Consider the following 18593-nt stretch of genomic DNA (forward strand, 5'->3'; position numbering starts at 1 on the left):
AAGCTGGATATGAGTCAACAGTGTGCCCTTGTTGCCAAGAAGGCCAATGGCATTTTGGGCTGTATAAGTAGGGGCATTGCCAGCAGATCAAGGGACGTGATCGTTCCCCTCTATTCAACATTGGTGAGGCCTCATCTGGAGTACTGTGTCCAGTTTTGGACCCCACACTACAAGAAGGATGTGGAAAAATTGGAAAGAGTCCAGTGGAGGGCAACAAAAATGATTAGGGGACTGGAACACATGAGTTATGAGGAGAGGCTGAGGGAACTGGGGATGTTTAGTCTACGGAAGAGAAGAATGAGGGGGGATTTGATAGCTGCTTTCAACTACCTGAAAGGGGGTTCCAAAGAGGATGGATCTAGACTGTTCTCAGTGGTAGCAGATGACAGAACAAGGAGTAATGGTCTCAAGTTGCAGTGGGGGAGATTTAGGTTGGATATTAGGAAAAACTTTTTCACTAAGAGGGTGGTGAAACAGTGGAATGCGTTACCTAGGGAGGTGGTGGAATCTCCTTCCTTAGAAGTTTTTAAGGTCAAGCTTGACAAAGCCCTGGCTGGGATGATTTAATTGGGGATCGGTCCTGCTTTGAGCAGGGGGTTGGACTAGATGACCTCCTGAGGTCCCTTCCAACCCTGATAGTCTATGATTCTATGATTCAGGGTTAGACAGGGCAGCTGTTACTCATGTTGTTTCTTGTATTATTTATTACCCTAGAACCTGGGAGCCCCAGCATGGATCAGAACCCCATTGTGCAAGGTGCTGTACAAACAGAAAGAGCTTACAGTCTGTTGTTTGTATTACTATAGTACGTAGGGGCCACGGGCCATCATGCTAGGAACTGTATAAATATATAACACAGACAGTTCCCTGCCCTGCAGAGTTTACAGTCTATACACATGCTCATCTGAGTAGTTCCATTTAATTCACTAGCCATGGGCTAGTGCTTGCCAGCGTGAGTAAGGATTATATTAGAGATGGCTAGAAAATGGATTGATATTATTTGTGGACATTTTTTTGTTCTTGTTGAAAAAATAAAAAACAATTTTTTTCTGTTTTGCAGCAACCAAAAACTGCTGGAAAACGATTTTTGGGGGGATTTTTGTGAAATTATTTTGGAGTTTTGGTTTCCCAGTGAAAAGATAAGAAAAAAAAGGTTGAGGAAAGTGAAAATTTTCCTTTTTTATCAAAAACCCAGTTTTCCATTGCAAGAAAGTTTCAGTGGAAAAAAGTTTCACAGCTTACTGTTGTGAAAATTGCCACTGGATCTTTAATGACCACAGGGGTGGGGAGTTCAGATTTAAGTTTCACCCAACACGTGGTCCCAGGAAGAGCAGAGCTCACCCACAAGCCTGTAGAGGGCGTTCCTCAACTCCTTGCCATGTGTTCTTTGGATCCTCTCTTTTTTGTTCGGTTTGCAGCCATTCCGGTCTGTTAGATGGAAATGCTAATGAAAGAGGGAGGGGGAAAAGAATCTTGATAAAATCCACATAATGAAATATGACTGAACCAAATGTGAGTCGCCACCAATTTCCAAACTTAATACCCGTGAACGGCCTAATACAGCACATCTGCTGGCTGTGCTATATTAAGTGTTAATTCTCCAATTCATGCAGCAAAGGGACTTGTCACTTTCGTTTGCTTCACAAGCACAATATTTGCTTAATAATCACATCCAATAAGGAAAGCATTTTTTTATTTGATTCTTGTTTTTTATTATCTTTCTGATTATGCAGCATATGACAGGGTTTGCACCAGGGTCCAGATTTATGGGGAAATGAGGCAGAAGGTTGAAGATACGTGCAGAGCACGCATACTTACATACAGGTACTCACACAGTGGCTACCTCCTGGCAGGGTTTGCTGTTTCTGTGGCAAAACTAGTTAAGATGCAGCAGGGATGGATTTAGCGGGTCTAGTGAAGACCTTCTAAATCAGTGGCAGAGCGCTCTCCGGTCAACCCCAGTACTCCAGCTGTCCGACAAGAGTAAAGGGAGCCGACCGGAGAGCATCTCCCATCGACGCAGCGCAGTGAAGACATCGGGGTAAGTCGACCTAAGCTACGTCGACTCCAGTTACATTATTCACATAGCTGGAGTATCGTAACTTAAGTCGACTTACCCCCATAGTGAAGCCAAGCCCAAACTTTTGATACAGCCATTCAAAACTGAGGAATAGGCTCGGTCTATCCACTGCATCAAAGTTGGTCTTTTGCTAGCAAATACTGCATTGCACATGGACCTGCACTGATAGTCTTCAACTTCTGCATGCTTCTTATTGCTTCAAGCCTACAACTCTGCATTATTGTCATTTACATGGAATCATGTGGTTTTGACTTTTGTTTATATAATATTGAAAACCAAACCAAAATATATACAGACGTTCCAACGCTCAATATTATAATTACATATATTAGTATGCCCACTGCAATTTTACTTTTTATTTGTACAACCCTAAAGTAACCTACAAATCTACTACCTTATGTGACCACAATTTGAATATGTAACTAAAACTAAGTGTAATGCAGCGTGCACTAACGAAACAGCTTGTAAAATAAAAAATACCTTAAAGTGGACTCAGTAGTTTTTCCCTGGGTGGTAAAAACCACCTCTGGGAAACATCATGCCATCCTTGCCTTCCAGCATGTTACTAGCCAGTGCAAACTTGACGAATTGTTTTTTCACTTGTGCGAAATTCCCTGCCTGCAGGATTGCAGGCTTTGCAGCGGGAGGAGGGATAGAATCAGTTTAGACAGGTCAGCTAGGTAGTTGCAAAGAGCCCAGCTTTTTAAAATTTGCTTTGCAAGGGGCCTGGGAAATCACCCTGGCTCTCTCTGCCCTGCAACCCATTGATGTATGCAAGTAGAGAGTGCTCTGCTACCTACAGAATAGCACATGCACTATCTGCTGCTGATTGGTTCATTGCCATGTTAGTGTGTATGTCTAGGGAGAAAAGCTTTACTGTGCAGGTCTCTGTGTGTCACCAGTTTCTGTGTTCAGCCTTGTACAGATTCGATGTCTGAGCCTATGTTCCGCCTTGATGAAAGAACGAAAGTGCTTTCATTTCCCATGAACTGCTGTCTAAGACACATTGTCTGTATCAGCCCTTTGAACCCGTTTCCTGGCTTTTGCCTCTTTTGAAAGCACAGTTGCCAACTTTCATGCGGTAAATAACCACCCCGACTTTCACAATAAGCCAAAAATCAAGCTAATCCCATTTCAAAATAAGGCCAAAACAAGCCAATCCCTAAGAACCCCAACACTCTATGTAACTAGATCCCCCAGGTGTGCAGTCTGGGACTGTGGTAGGCCTGCTGTGCACCCCTGACTCTCTTCCCCCCCCCCCTTGCCCCTGCTTGCTGTGAGCCAAACAAAAAAAAAGCAACAAGCTACAACAAGCCAAAAACTAGCCAACAAGCAACTCACAAGCCAATTAAGCTAAAAACAAGCCCAATTTCTGGGTTTTTTTTTCCACAGGTTTGGCATGTCTGTTCGAAAGCCATTGCAATTAGAAAGCTGTTGGAACAAAGCTCTCTTAGTGTGCCAGAATGGGGAAATATTGCAAAGGGATGGGATTTAAAGTAAGGGCAATGAGCTGAATGTTGGGATCATGTGAGGTAGCGTCAAGTGAATGGAACAGGAAACTCCAGGCCAGGAATTCTGAAATTCTAATCTCTGTTCTAACACTGATTAACCCATCAATTTGGCCAAGTTATGGAATCCCCCTGCCTCCCCATCTGAAGAATGGGTGTAATAATAGTGACTTAGCACTTGATATCTTCAACAGTTAATCCTTATCCCAACAATTAATCCTGGAAAGAAGTGTTTTTATTATACATAAGAAGGGAATGATTAATCTGAATACTTAGACAAGACTTGAACCAAAATGAAACTTCTATGCATCTTGAGAAAGTTTGGATAACTTTATATTCTATCTACATCTATTAATATGTCCCTCACTTCCATGCTCTTTTTTGGCATGAGCAAGACAGAGAAGCACCAAAGTGCCTTTAGAAAGGCTGTTTATATGATAACATCTCCAGCCTGACCAGGTGCAAAAGCCCTAGGGATTCCACCAGAAATCCTGTTTTCCTGCCTGATCTGCAGACTCAAGAGCCTCCATTCACAGACTGCAAAAAGAAAAGGAGTACTTGTGGCACCTTAGAGACTACTTATGCTCAGATAAATTTGTTAGTTTCTAAGGTGCCACAAGTCCTCCTTTTCTTTTTGCGGATTCAGACTAACACGGCTGCTACTCTGAAACCATTCACAGACTGTTGGCTAGCATGGTTGCCGAGCTCATCTGCCCAGGGAGGTGATGAGCACAGGGATAGATCTGCATTACTAATTTATATTGCAGGAGCAGCCAGAGACCCCAGTCAGGAGTAGGAGGATATAGTACCAGGCACTGTACACATACTGAGGGCCAGATTCATCCTGGGGGAGATGCTAGTGCAGGTTCAAAGGAGAGACAGCTTGTGCCTCCCTTATTCACAGAGTCAGAATTTGGCCCCTGGTGCAATTTTCAGGCTGCTCTAACCTGCACCCTGCTTCAATAGCCTCTGCGGGACTTTGCAAGAGTGCAGGGTTGCTTGTGCCTAGGAATGCCCTGCTGCGCCTCCATCCCATCCCCTGTCCCTGAACTGGGGAGTGCTAGGAGTGCATAGAATACACGTTATATGCAGTGTTGTTGTAGCCATGTCTGTCTCAGAATATTAGAGAGACAAGGTCAGGGAGGTAATGTCTTTTATTGGACCAACTTCTGTTGGGTTTGTGGGTTAAATCCCCATTTTTGTCCCAAGATTACAGGGTGTTAATGGGCCACTTCACCTTGAATGGTCTCTTTAAAATATGGGCTAACTACTTATGCTAAACTCTCTGTTGGACATGGTATTCTGCTGTGACTGCTCAGCTTACCTTTCCCAGACCTGAGGAAGAGCTCTGTGTAGCTCGAAAGCTTGTCTCTCTCACCAAGAGAAGTTGGTCCAATAAAAGAAAAAAGGAGTACTTTTGGCACCTTAGAGACTAACCAATTTATTTGAGCATGAGCTTTCGTGAGCTACAGCTCACTTCATCGGATGCACACCGTGGAAACTGCAGCAGACTTTATATACACACAGAGATCATGAAACAATACCTCCTCCCACCCCACTGTCCTGCTGGTAATAGCTTATCTAAAGTGATCATCAAGTTGGGCCATTTCCAGCACAAATCCAGGTTTTCTCACCCTCCACCCCCCCACACACACACAAACTCACTCTCCTGCTGGTAATAGCCCATCCAAAGTGACAACTCTCTACACAATGTGCATGATAATCAAGGTGGGCCATTTCCTGCACAAATCCAGGTTCTCTCACCCCCTCACCCCCTCTAAAAACCACACACACAAACTCACTCTCCTGCTGGTAATAGCTCATCCAAAGTGACCACTCTCCCTACAATGTGCATGATAATCAAGTTGGGCCATTTCCAGCACAGATCCAGGTTTTCTCACCCCCCCACCCCCATATACACACAAACTCACTCTCCTGCTGATAATAGCTCATCCAAAGTGACCACTCTCCCTACAATGTGCATGGTAATCAAGGTGGGCTATGTCCAGCACAAATCCAGGCTTTCTCACCCCCCCCTTTTTCCCGGGGACACACACACAAACTCACTCTCCTGCTGGTAATAGCTCATCCAAACTGACCACTCTCCAAGTTTAAATCCAAGTTTAACCAGAACGTCTGGGGGGAGAGGGGGTAGGAAAAAACAAGGGGAAATAGGCTACCTTGCATAATGACTTAGCCACTCCCAGTCTCTATTTAAGCCTAAATTAATAGTATCCAATTTGCAAATGAATTCCAATTCAGCAGTTTCTCGCTGGAGTCTGGATTCGAAGTTTTTTTGTTTTAAGATAGCGACCTTCATGTCTGTGATTACATGACCAGAGAGATTGAAGTGTTCTCCGACTGGTTTATGAATGTTATAATTCTTGACATCTGATTTGTGTCCATTTATTCTTTTACGTAGAGACTGTCCAGTTTGACCAATGTACATGGCAGAGGGGCATTGCTGGCACATGATGGCATATATCACATTGCTGGATGAGCAGGTGAACGAGCCTCTGATAGTGTGGCTGATGTGATTAGGCCCTGTGATGGTGTCCCCTGAATAGATATGTGGGCACAGTTGGCAACGGGCTTTGTTGCAAGGATAGGTTCCTGGGTTAGTGGTTCTGTTGTGTGGTATGTGGTTGTTGGTGAGTATTTGCTTCGGGTTGCGGGGCTATCTGTAGGCAAGGACTGGCCTGTCTCCCAAGATTTGTGAGTGTGTTGGGTCATCCTTTAGGATAGGTTGTAGATCCTTAATAATGCGTTGGAGGGGTTTTAGTTGGGGGCTGAAGGTGACGGCTAGTGGCGTTATATTATTTTCTTTGTTAGGCCTGTCCTGTAGTAGGTGACTTTTGGGAACTCTTCTGGCTCTATCAATCTGTTTCTTCACTTCCGCAGGTGGGTATTGTAGTTGTAAGAAAGCTTGACAGAGATCTTGTAGGTGTTTGTCTCTGTCTGAGGGGTTGGAGCAAATGTGGTTGTATCGCAGAGCTTGGCTGTAGACGATGGATTGTGTGGTGTGGTCAGGGTGAAAGCTGGAGGTATTTAGGTAGGAATAGCGGTCAGTAGGTTTCCGGTATAGGGTGGTGTTTATGTGACCATTGTTTATTAGCACTGTAGTGTCCAGGAAGTGGATCTCTTGTGTGGACTGGACCAGGTTGAGGTGGATGGTGGGATGGAAATTGTTGAAATCATGGTGGAATTCCTCAAGGGCTTCTTTTCCATGGGTCCAGATGATGATGATGTCATCAATATAGCACAAGTAGAGTAGGGGCTTTAGGGGACGAGAGCTGAGGAAGCGTTGTTCTAAATCAGCCATAAAAATGTTGGCATACTGTGGGGCCATGCGGGTACCCATAGCAGTGCCGCTGATCTGAAGGTATACATTGTCCCCAAATGTAAAATAGTTATGGGTAAGGACAAAGTCACAAAGTTCAGCCACCAGGTTAGCCGTGACATTATCGGGGATAGTGTTCTTGACAGCTTGTAGTCCATCTTTGTGTGGAATGTTGGTGCAGAGGGCTTCTACATCCATAGTGGCCAGGATGGTGTTATCAGGAAGATCACCGATGGATTGAAGTTTCCTCAGGAAGTCAGTGGTGTCTCGAAGGTAGCTGGGAGTTAACGTTCTGGTTAAACTTGGATTTAAACTTGGAGAGTGGTCAGTTTGGATGAGCTATTACCAGCAGGAGAGTGAGTTTGTGTGTGTGTGTGTGTCCCCGGGAAAAAGTGGGGGGGGTGAGAAAGCCTGGATTTGTGCTGGACATGGCCCACCTTGATTATCATGCACATTGTAGGGAGAGTGGTCACTTTGGATGAGCTATTACCAGCAGGATAGTGAGTTTGTGTGTGTGGTTTTTGGAGAGGGTGAGGGGGTGAGAGAACCTGGATTTGTGCAGGAAATGGCCCACCTTGATTATCATGCACATTGTGAAGAGAGTTGTCACTTTGGATGGGCTATTACCAGCAGGAGAGTGAGTTTGTGTGTGGGGGGGTGGAGGGTGAGAAAACCTGGATTTGTGCTGGAAATGGCCCAACTTGATGATCACTTTAGATAAGCTATTACCAGCAGGACAGTGGGGTGGGAGGGGGTATTGTTTCATGATCTCTGTGTGTATATAAAGTCTGCTGCAGTTTCCACGGTATGCATCCGATGAAGTGAGCTGTAGCTCACGAAAGCTCATGCTCAAATAAATTGGTTAGTCTCTAAGGTGCCACAAGTCCTCCTTTTCTTTTTGCGAATACAGACTAACACGGCTGTTACTCTGAAACCTGTCAATAAAAGAGAGTACCTCACCCACCTTGTCTCTAGAATACAGGTTGAAAGCCCTGAATGACAGGGAGGCTTGTTTTTTCAACAGTGACAGAGAAGGGGACGAACGGAGAAAGTTTGGGATGAACAGATAGTGCAAAGCTGCAGTAGATCCCCCCAAACCTGTGTCAGACCAATATATTACATAGTTTAAGTATGGTAACAAACTTCCTCACACACAACACCTGCTTTCTCATTTCCACCAGCTTTACAGTCCGCTGATTTCAGTAAAGTTACTCCTGTGTCCCTGAGAGCAGAATCCCAGTACAGTTTGAGAACCTCTGTCCTACGCTGGTCACTTATGAGACACTGGAAACCTTGACGTATATGCAACCTATCTTCCAACAGACATTAAATATTTTAGAGTCACAAGTAAGTAAAAATTTCCAGTTTCTGCCCTTCCTAGCTGACTCGGAAGCTATGTTGGCCCGAATGCTGTGGAATCTGTATCAATGCCAATTGCTCTCTCCCAGCGCTGTCACAGTCTTTGTTTGTCTAAACAGATGCAAAAGCATTCGGCAGAAAACTCTGATCTCGAAGGGCTCCCCATGATGGATTGCTCAGGAGGGGTGGAGAAGGGTTAGCCCTTTCCATTAAGAAGGAATGGCAAATGGAAATGTGGATCATAAATAGTCTGAAATAATCTGCCTACTGATCCACTGATCTAAACATTTGGAAAGTTGTCATTTTTTATTCTTTTGATATTGCAGCTTCACAGCTCAGGTGCTTTTTCTTTCTGGGTCTGAAATTTCAAATTTGTGGGCGAGCTTTTCAGCTGGTATAAATCAGTGCAGCTTCAGTGGAGAAAGTGGGGATGTGAGGATTTATATCAGCTGAGGGTCTGACCCTGTATTTTTAAGTAACTCACCACCTCAAGCCAAAGTCGTTAATTTCCTGTCGAGGTCACTGTACTATTTATGTTTCCTTTATCGTTTTTGGTTAATGTAGATTAGCTTGCTCTCTGCAGAACTCCCTCCCCCCACCCCCACCCCCCAACTCTCCAGATTGCAAACGGAGAGACTACAATGTAGTTTAGAAAGCTGGGCCTTTCGTTTTGGAACAGCCTCGTAGGGGAAAGAACAAGGGCTTACACTGAGCTGTTGTGAATGCTACCAGCAAAGAGAAGCATCTTATTTCATACTCGGTTATCTTCCACCAGCCACACTTAATCAGGCTGCTGTGTGCGGAGAGCGGGGCCAGAGCGATAACTTGCAGTTTATTGAACCTACAAATAACCAAGAATGCAGGTCAATAAAAGATGCAAACACCAGCCAACCCCACACTGCCATTTGTGTGGTGGTGAGAAGGTAGTCCACATATTCAAATAGGCAAAACAAACTGAGTGGCTGGGACATAAAACTAGCTGGTTTAGTGCTGTCTCTTGATAACCTAGAATTGAGAATGGATTTCCTAGTAGACATTAAGGGACCCAGATCCTCTAGGCACTTCATGCCCAGAATTCCCAGTGACTTCTAAAGGAAGTTCCATGTGCAACGAATACGTGTAGGGTCAGATCCGTAGTTGGCAGCTAGCATAATAATGAGATGGAAGTAATATCAAGTGGCTCCCTCCTGTGAACTGCCATGAACATTGCACCTATGCAGCAATATATGCCACAAACCTTTAGCCCTTTAAAACTGTAGGGCCCAAGCCAGAACTGGTGTAAACTGGTGTAGCTTCAGGGGAGCTACATCAATTTTACACCAGCTCAGGATCTTGACCTGCGTGGCTTATTTTTTAATATTTCAGTGAAAAGAAACACAGGAACAGCCATCTAAGGCACAGTGTGATAATGACATACAGCAGCTGCCAGTGCCTTTGAATTTAACGTTCTGCAAGCATTGAAAGCATAACTTAAGATATACTGTAAGCTATTGACTTACAGACAAAATGAATAGCATTTATACTAATTTACAACTGCTTGATTGATGCCTTGATGCGTGTAACATAAAATTAAATTGCCCATCATTATCTCTTGTAGTATGACTGTGTAGCCTGGAAAAGTGCCTTCCATTGCAACTTTGTTGGCCTGTGGGAAGTGATTGGGGCTTCTGGCTCCATAAGTTCTCCTAGCTGAATCATGCCTTCTTTTATGGCTGCTTTATCTTTTGCTGTGCGAACCTTGAGGCCCTCAAGCATTTGTTTTAAACTCTTCAAAATATGATTGTGATTAACAGTCTCCCATTTACTTCTTCAACCAATGTAGCTGCTTGTCAGGAGAATTGCCGTGACCAAATTACCTTATATAACTGACTTTCTGGCATCACATATTGTTAACCCTTAGGACACTGGTATTTTCCAGCCTGCCAGCCAACTGCATGGCCTAAGAAGTTTTATAAGTACATGCCCACTGCCTTCAAAGGGTTATCCAACACTGGGCCCAAAGGTAAATACTGATAGGAATACATTTGTGCCCCATTTCAATATATTCAATAGTATGGATAACAGTGAAGCCAGGCAGGGTTTTATAATGGAAACATAGACATGTTGGTATCTTCTGCTTTTAATTTCTCCCTATCTCCCTGGGAGGTTGAGGTGTCTTGAAATTTTAATTGTCAAACCCATTGACCCATTTGTTTTTTGCATCCTTGGGTGGCAGCACAGACCAGCGACACTAGCAGGAGAAGACGTGTCATTTGGGGGCTGGAGGCATAGGGCCACCGCAAAAGCAGATAATTTTGAGAGAAAGTATCTAAACAGATGACCGTGGGGCTCCCATCTTGCCAATAATTGTGGTGCTAAAAGGCCTGAAGCAGCAACCTGCAGTTTCCTTAAACTCAGAACACTAGGGAGATAGGACAATCTGAGAACTACTGTATTGAGATAAGTACATGCTTAACTTGAATCACATGCTTTCCCCCTTGAAATCAATGGGGCTCTTCACCTAATTAAAATTAGGCACATGCTTAAATATTTTCAGGCTTGAGGCAGGGATCCTTAGATCCTGGGATGGGGCCTTCTATCCCCCTGCTTCCTGACCATGTTCCCCTATTTATGGTTGGCATCATATGTCTTGTAGGATGGATGTCTGCATGGAGGGTCACAACCTATTTGTACTACTGAGTGACCCTCAGAAGGGGCTGATGGAACATGGGATCCAATCCATATTCTTCAGGGAATTTAATGCCTCAGCTTTCATTAAAACTCTTGCAGTAACTTCCATTATAGTATCACAGAAGATTAGGGTTAGAAGAGACCTCAGAAGGTCATCTAGTCCAACCCCCAGCTCAAAGCAGGACCAACCCCAACTAAATCACCCCACCCAGGGCTTTGTCAAGCTGGGCCTTAAAAACCTCTAAGGATGGAGATTCCATCACCGCCTTAGGTAACCCATTCCAGTGCTTCACCATCCTCCTAGTGAAATAGTTTTTCCTAATATCCACCCTAGATCTCCCCCACTGCAACTTGAGACCATTGCTCCTTGTTCCGTCGTCTGCCACCACTGAGAACAGCCGAGCTCCATCCTCTTTGGAACCCCCCCTTCAGGTAGTTGAAAGCTGATATCAAATCCCCCCTCACTCTTCTCTTCTGCGGACTAACTAAGCCCAGTTCCCTCAGCCTCTCTCCTCATAAGTCATGTGCCCCATGCTGGACTCTCTCCAATTTGTCCACATCTCTTCTGTAGTGGGGGGCCCAAAACTAGACACAATACTCCAGATATGGCTTCACCAATGCTGAATAGAGGGGAATAATCACTTCCCTCGATCTGCTGGCAATGCTCCTACTAAGGCAGCCCGATATGTCGTTAGCCTTCTTGGCAACAAGGGCACACTGCTGACTCATATCCAGCTTCGTGTCCGCTGTAATCCCCAGGTCCAGTTCTGCAGCACTGCCGCTTAGCCAGTCAGTCCCCAGCCTGTCGCGGTGCCTGGGATTCTTCCGTCCTAAGTGCAGGACCCTGCACTTCTCAGTGCAGTGACACTATTACAGGATGCAGCAGGTTGGATTATTACAATGAAATATTCTAGTATATTTTTAAAATCAGGAGATTTAGAAGCGGAACACTGAGCCTCGCCCCAAATAATGGAGAAGATCCCATTCACTCATGATTCTTTTGGCTTGGGTTCCTCTGTAGTGCACAGAGTTGTTTTTCTTTGGATGAGCTCTCAAAAGTTGAGATGCTTCTTGTAACTTTATCTGAGATCCAAATCCTCTTGAGTTCATGAAATTGGGCTGGCACTCTCCCAGGAAGAGACTCTCCCTTGGAATTTCTCATTCTTCCAATCAAGCAGAAGCCAAGAGATGTCAGAAGAAGAGCCTTTTTGGTGGTATTGTGGCACTTCTGTTCCTAGTCCAGGCTGCATCCTGGAAGTGAGGAGAAGAGTGAAAGTGAAAAATCTTGGGGATGGAAAGCGATTTAACCTGTGTGTGTATTCCATAAAGGTTCAATTCAGGTTTGGTTCAGCTTTTGGACAGAAGTTCTAGGGCTGTATCCACAGCTGGTCTAAATCAGCGTAGCTCCACTGAAGTTAGTTCATGCCACCTCAGGATCTGCCCCCTGCCAAATAGTTTAATCTAAGCAGTTGTTTGAAAGAAAGACTTTTGCCGTTCTTACAGCTTACCCAGAAGCAGGAAGTCCCAGAAATCGTTGTGTGTGGTGGGGGTGGGCTTATAAATCTTGGCGCTCAAGACTCCCATACTTGTTTTACTGATCCAAGATGTTCAAATAGCTCTGATAAACACAAGAAACTCATGACTTTGTCTCATGCAAAGTGACTGGGATTACTCGGCGTGAAGATTGCTCAGAACAAGTGATTTTATGGTGCATAAAATAAAATATTTACAGTGAAATCAGTACAAAATTTCATCCTACTTTGGCAATCTCTTACCTAAGAGAGAAACTCAAAATACTCCCAAATGTGCAATTCTGCATTACTTCTATTTAGAAGATCCTCTGTGTTGAGTGACCTAGATTTGTCTCTCCCTTGAGTGGTTGCTTAAAGCGGGTTTCACTGCATTTCAAAATGAAAGATACAGTTGGGTTACAGCTTCCCAAAATCTTGTCTCTGATTGTTCTATCTCCCTACATCTGTCAGTTTAAGTAAACTCCAGATTGCTGATTCAGGCCTTTTATGCAGCAGAATTAGCAGCCTGAATTTCTGCACTGTCTGCTTACTCCTGCTCCAGCGACTCTTTAAATTAGCTACAGTGTTAGCAGCCACTGCTACAGAAGGGCTTATTACTTAGGAAATCCAGAATTTCTCTAGATGAAGCAACAGCAATGCCCTTGTCACCTAAGTTAGCATCTACATCTATGTGATAATTGAATGAGGAGGGACAAGGAGAGAGAGAGAGAGAGAGAGAGAGTAAAGAAGTTAAGTCCAGAGATGAGTTTAAGTAGCAAGGTTTGGAATCCATATTCAAATAGTCTGGAACTCCGGCCAGCTGAGATCCTGGGGGTGAAATCCTGGCCTTATTTGAAGTCAATCGGAGTTTTGCCCTTCACTTCAATGGGGCCAGGAGCTGAGCTTAGGTTCTGGGCCATTACAGGGACCATTTGCAGAATTTGATTTCCTAGATTCTGGGGTATTTGAATTCAAGGCTTTGTTTATGGTTCACCTCTTGTTAAATACTAGTCATGCTGTTCGCTCATATCTCATGCATGTGAATTTGTGTTCCCTATAATTGCCCCATTATTCTAGGAAAACTGTGTTAGCTCTTGACATCTTGTGAGTGCTTCATTTTCACATACCATGTAATGCGGTTTAGGAATGGCTAAAATTCTTGGAGAAAGAGATTGTTTTTGGTTTTCTGAGTGACAATCTCCCCCACAGTGTTGAAATCCTGCTATAGATAAATACAAATTCAGATCCATATATAAAAAAAAAATACTTGTCAATCAGAAATCTCGTTATAGATAGAAATTTCACATCCCATGCTGCATAACAGAAAAAACTAACTAAATGACAGATTGTATGGAAGGCTTTCGGAAACAGAAATGCCAAGCTTTAAAATTCAGTTGGCCAGACAAGATATCCGACAGCATTTAGCTATGATCTCAGCATTTATATATTTTAAGTTTTATTTATAAAGAAAACAACTTGCTTTCTTGCCCATTTTGTGGGGTTGGGGTTTTTTTTTTGTTTTTTGCAAAGATATCATTAACTTTAGGATATAATGATGTCATCTGGCACCTGTTGACACCCACACCTCACCTAACACAGAGAAAGCAGCCAGAGAAATCCACTTAAAGATGAAATGCTTTTTCTTTTTAAAACAGTTGCGATTGGATATTTGTGTGTGATATATAACTGGTAATATACACAGGCCATTCAATAAATGGCAACACACAGTGTTTGAAAATAACACCCTCCACCAGCAATGCAGGGGATACACGCAGATCAATCCAGAGGAATATGTATACTACCCAAGACCATAATAGTGAAGTGCAGTATGCCAGCTATGAGGGGCAGCTGGGAACAATATTCAAAGGGCTAGTGCTGTCATGTGTTGCATGGAGGTACCAACGGGGAAAAGAGAGCGATGGGCTTCTTAGAACCTGTACAGCTATAGAGCAAGATTCCAACTTAGCCCTTGTACACCTTTGCCAGAGAACCAAGGCCGCTTCCAGCCAAGTTGCATATACACTGCAGGCATGCCAGCTGGGGTCACCTGTTGCTCCTTTCAAAGAGAGCAGCAATGCGTGCTCCCCCATCTCCTCTCTAAGGAGCCCTGTCCAGCTAAGTGATGAGTACCCCATCTCCCGTAGCACAATCCAACTGCATTCAGGATAGTCTATAGGGAGATGCCAGTTTCAGAACTTCTGCCACTTCTACAATCCAACTTGACATGCTAACATTCTGCATTCTTGCCCGTGACTAGTTTTGAACAAGGATTCAGTATAGATTCAATAGGGTAGTTACTTTATGCCAGTTAAAAACTAGTTAATTATTCAAAATATATCGGAGAGCAAACTATGTACAAGTCAGCTGGCATTTGTGTAATATGCAATAACTACAGCGATTATTTGCCAGTCGATGTGTCTCTTTAGATTTAAAATGACAAGCTCACTCCTTCTGTATTAAATACCATTTGAGATTATTAAAAACATTTATTGAAGCTTTAGCATCTCTGCAGTAAAATATGCCTCCCTTATGTGCTTGTAATGACTTGATACAGTAGATATATTTTGAATAATCAGTTGGCATTTTAAAATACCATAACAATCCAGTTAGACTCAAATTAAATGTAAATGTCCCAAATAAATTAACTGCACTTAACGTATTAATTGAATAAAAGAATATACTGCCCTGAAATATTTGGGGTGGGGGGGTTGTTTTCAATTTTCTGTGGAACAAAGGAATGCCACCACACTGTGGGAAGCTTTGGTTTAAACATCCATTCTTTCTGCACGGGTTTGTCTTGTGCTCTTCCATAAACTTGGTGAAAAACAAAATTAAAGGGCCATTGCCACATGCCAGAAAACTTTTATTTTTGTTTGCAACTGAAAACCTAATTGAAGGCCTTATTCTGCAATTTGCCAGACTACTCATGCTTCATTGCTTCTGAGCACCTTGCTGAAGGAACTCAGTAGCTAGCCAGATCAGACCTTCTTCAGCACGCTAGTGCCAATGTGCTCCTTGTTATAGCCCTAGTCTCTGATGGTGGGCCAGGGAACCTTTCAACTCTAGGACGATAATTTCTAGTCATTACTGAGCCAACGTTGATACCATCTGATGGCTCTTTGGTGGCTTCCAGAAAAGGAGATCGGTGGGTCTCTAATTCCCATGGAATTAGCAAAAGTCCACCTCCTAGAAAGCTCCCCACCACAACTGGCACTAATTGATACTCTTGTTGGCAAGCTCATCCTTAAGACAACGAGCAAATGGGCTGGGAAGACTAAATACCTCTCTCACCCTTAGAGCGGGCTTTCAAAGTCAAGCTTCATGCACATTTCTGGGAAGGCAGCTTGAATTGTCACTGCCTGTAAGATGATACCTTTTCAGTGGATAAACAGAGGGTTTTACACCCCAGGACTCTCAATCTGACATCCTTGCACAGCACTAGATACTAACCAAACAGAATTAAACTGCTTCATTTCGTGTTCCCTTTCACATAGCTAGTATGTGTTGAGAGAAGCTATGCAGACCTCTCAACGCTTCATGATTCTGAGACACATCCCTCATTTTAGGGCAATACCTACTTCCATCCCTTGCAAATTTGGCACTTTTTCAAGTTCTCTGAATGGTTGATACAATCCCCCCAAACGCCCTTTTCCACCTGTAGCCGGCAAGAAGACCCCCATCTATGCCTTTTGTTCAGTGAACACACAGCAGTTCATGTATTTGTCTCCTCTGGGCATCTTGGAGACCCCCCCCGCCGACTCTTTTCTGGTTCCTGCCTGGTCTCTGCAATCATCCTGCTCACTGGGACCAATGGAGCCCAGATATTAACTCGAGGGAGCTGGTGACAGAACTCAATGCTCTGGAATGATCTCCCACAGGAGATCCAAGATCCAGCATTAAGAAGCATCTCTTCGCCACTGCATTCCCGAAAGAAACCAAGCAGAAGAAAACTCAGCACCGCACTCAAAGCCGTGCCTCAGCCAGAAGCAGGACAGGGAGGTGACTACCCTTTTGGACAGTCATCGTTAGTTTATAGTCGTTGCAGAGACGGGCACTTAAGAAATGCTGACAGACAGATATAAACTGTACATCTTGAGACTGAAGTTGTAATAAGCATCATTTATGCTAAAGAAATTAATCCAGACTCATTTTCTTCTCTAAAAAAGAACAGGAGGGCGTGTGGCACCTTAGAGACGAACCAGTTTATTTGAGCATGAGCTTTCGTGAGCTACAGCTCACTTCATCGGATGCATTCAGTGGAGAATACACATCTTATGCTCAAATAAATTGGCTAGTCTCTAAGGTGTCACTAGTCCTCCTTTTCTTTTTGCGAATACAGACTAACACGGCTGCTACTCTGAAACCTGTCATTTTCTTCTCTGCGGTTCTGCGAGCTTCCGTTTAAGTCTTTGTCACACATTTTAAAAGCTTCATAGAAATAAGATATGAAAAAGACCTACTAAGTCATCCAACCCATCTCACTGACATGAGCCAACACAGCACCATTCCCTAAAGTGCATGTTCATCCTGTCTAGTTTCAAACATCCCAAGCAATGAGGCTTCCGCCATGTCGCTTGAGAGACTATTCCATAGTCAAATAGCTTTTTGAGAGAATCATTCAGCATGGGCCTTTGTAATGAGCCATTCCTCTTCTGTGCGCCCGATCCATGCAATTACCACATAGTACGTCACGAGCCCAGAGTTGGGTGCCGCCAGACTGCAACCGATCCCAAACATGACAAGTACTGACCTTTATCATCAGTTAAAGAATCCGGCAAGAAGTTTAAGCCAGTTACCAAAAAAGAGAAGAGAGGGCAGCTTCTGTTAAAATAAAGGTACCTTGGGTAAATAAGCAATGAAAGGGAAGGCCGGGATGACAGCTAGAGTGGAGCATAGACGATTTGGTTTTGTTCTATATGGTTTGCTAGGATAGGAAAGTGACCTCTAACCATAGTTTCATAAGAACATAAGAACAGCCATACTGGGCCAGACCAGTGGCCCATCTAGCCCAGTGAGCTGTAGCTCACGAAAGCTTATGCTCAAATAAATTTGTTAGTCTCTAAGGTGCCACAAGTACTTCTTTTCTTTTTGCGGATACAGACTAACACAGCTGCTACTCTGAAACCTGTCTTCTGACAGTATCCCATGCCAGATGCTTCATAAAGAATTAACAGAACAGGGCAATTTCTTGAGTGATCCATCCCCAGTCATCCAGTCCCAGCTTCTGGCAATCAGCTTCTGTCCAGACACATACAGTATGAACATGGCTAGTAAGGGATGACAAATGCTTGCAATTGTATTGCCAGATTCTCTGCCCTCAATACTTTCCTGAATGGGGGGATTGCTCACTGCTGACACTGCCGGGACTGTTAGCCATTGAAAGGAATGGTGCTATAGTGGGTACATTCCTTCTCTAGGCACCTATGTGAGGTTCTGTGGGCCAGTGTGATTCTAAACTCCCTGCTAGTGGGAGCATACTCAGCAGGCATAATAAGTCTTTAGCATCCTAACAATCCATTCAATTTATTTATTCATCCTTGGGCCTTTGACACAATCAGCATGCTGGGAAACTGCAGCACGTCCTTCAACGACTCTGTTTGTGTGAATGGAATGGAATGCGAGTTGTTGTGAAAGAAGATCTTTTTATCTCTATCACCCTGTTCTGTAACTAGCCATCCCAGAAGTGAGTTGTCTCTGTTAACAGCAGGTGATGGGAAAGGCTGCTAGATAGTTCTGTTTGCAGGTAGGCATGATTGTATTCCATTTGGTCTGGTTAGAAAGGGGCAGCCTTTTGAATGAAAGGCAAAAGGAGATGAAAGGGAAACCCACAGCCAAACAAAATACAAAACAATAAAAGAAATCTTAAGGGTCAAAATGACTTTTAAGTAACAAAGTGTTTGAAAAAAAAGAGAGTGAGAGAGAGCTAGCACAGGATCACCATTCTAAGATTTGCTATAAAGCAGAACAGTAGGTCTGGAAGGGAAATAAGAGAGAGAGACAGAGGGAGCACATGTGAGATGGGATTCCCTTTGAAACAATGATCAAGGCGTCCAGCGTCGTATCAAAGCAGAATGTGATCAAACATTTTCCTCTTAGAAAGATGGTATCTTAACTGAGGCAATGTG

This window comes from Lepidochelys kempii, chromosome 10, assembly GCF_965140285.1.
Source record: "Lepidochelys kempii isolate rLepKem1 chromosome 10, rLepKem1.hap1, whole genome shotgun sequence".
In the NCBI taxonomy this organism is placed as follows: domain Eukaryota; kingdom Metazoa; phylum Chordata; order Testudines; family Cheloniidae; genus Lepidochelys; species Lepidochelys kempii.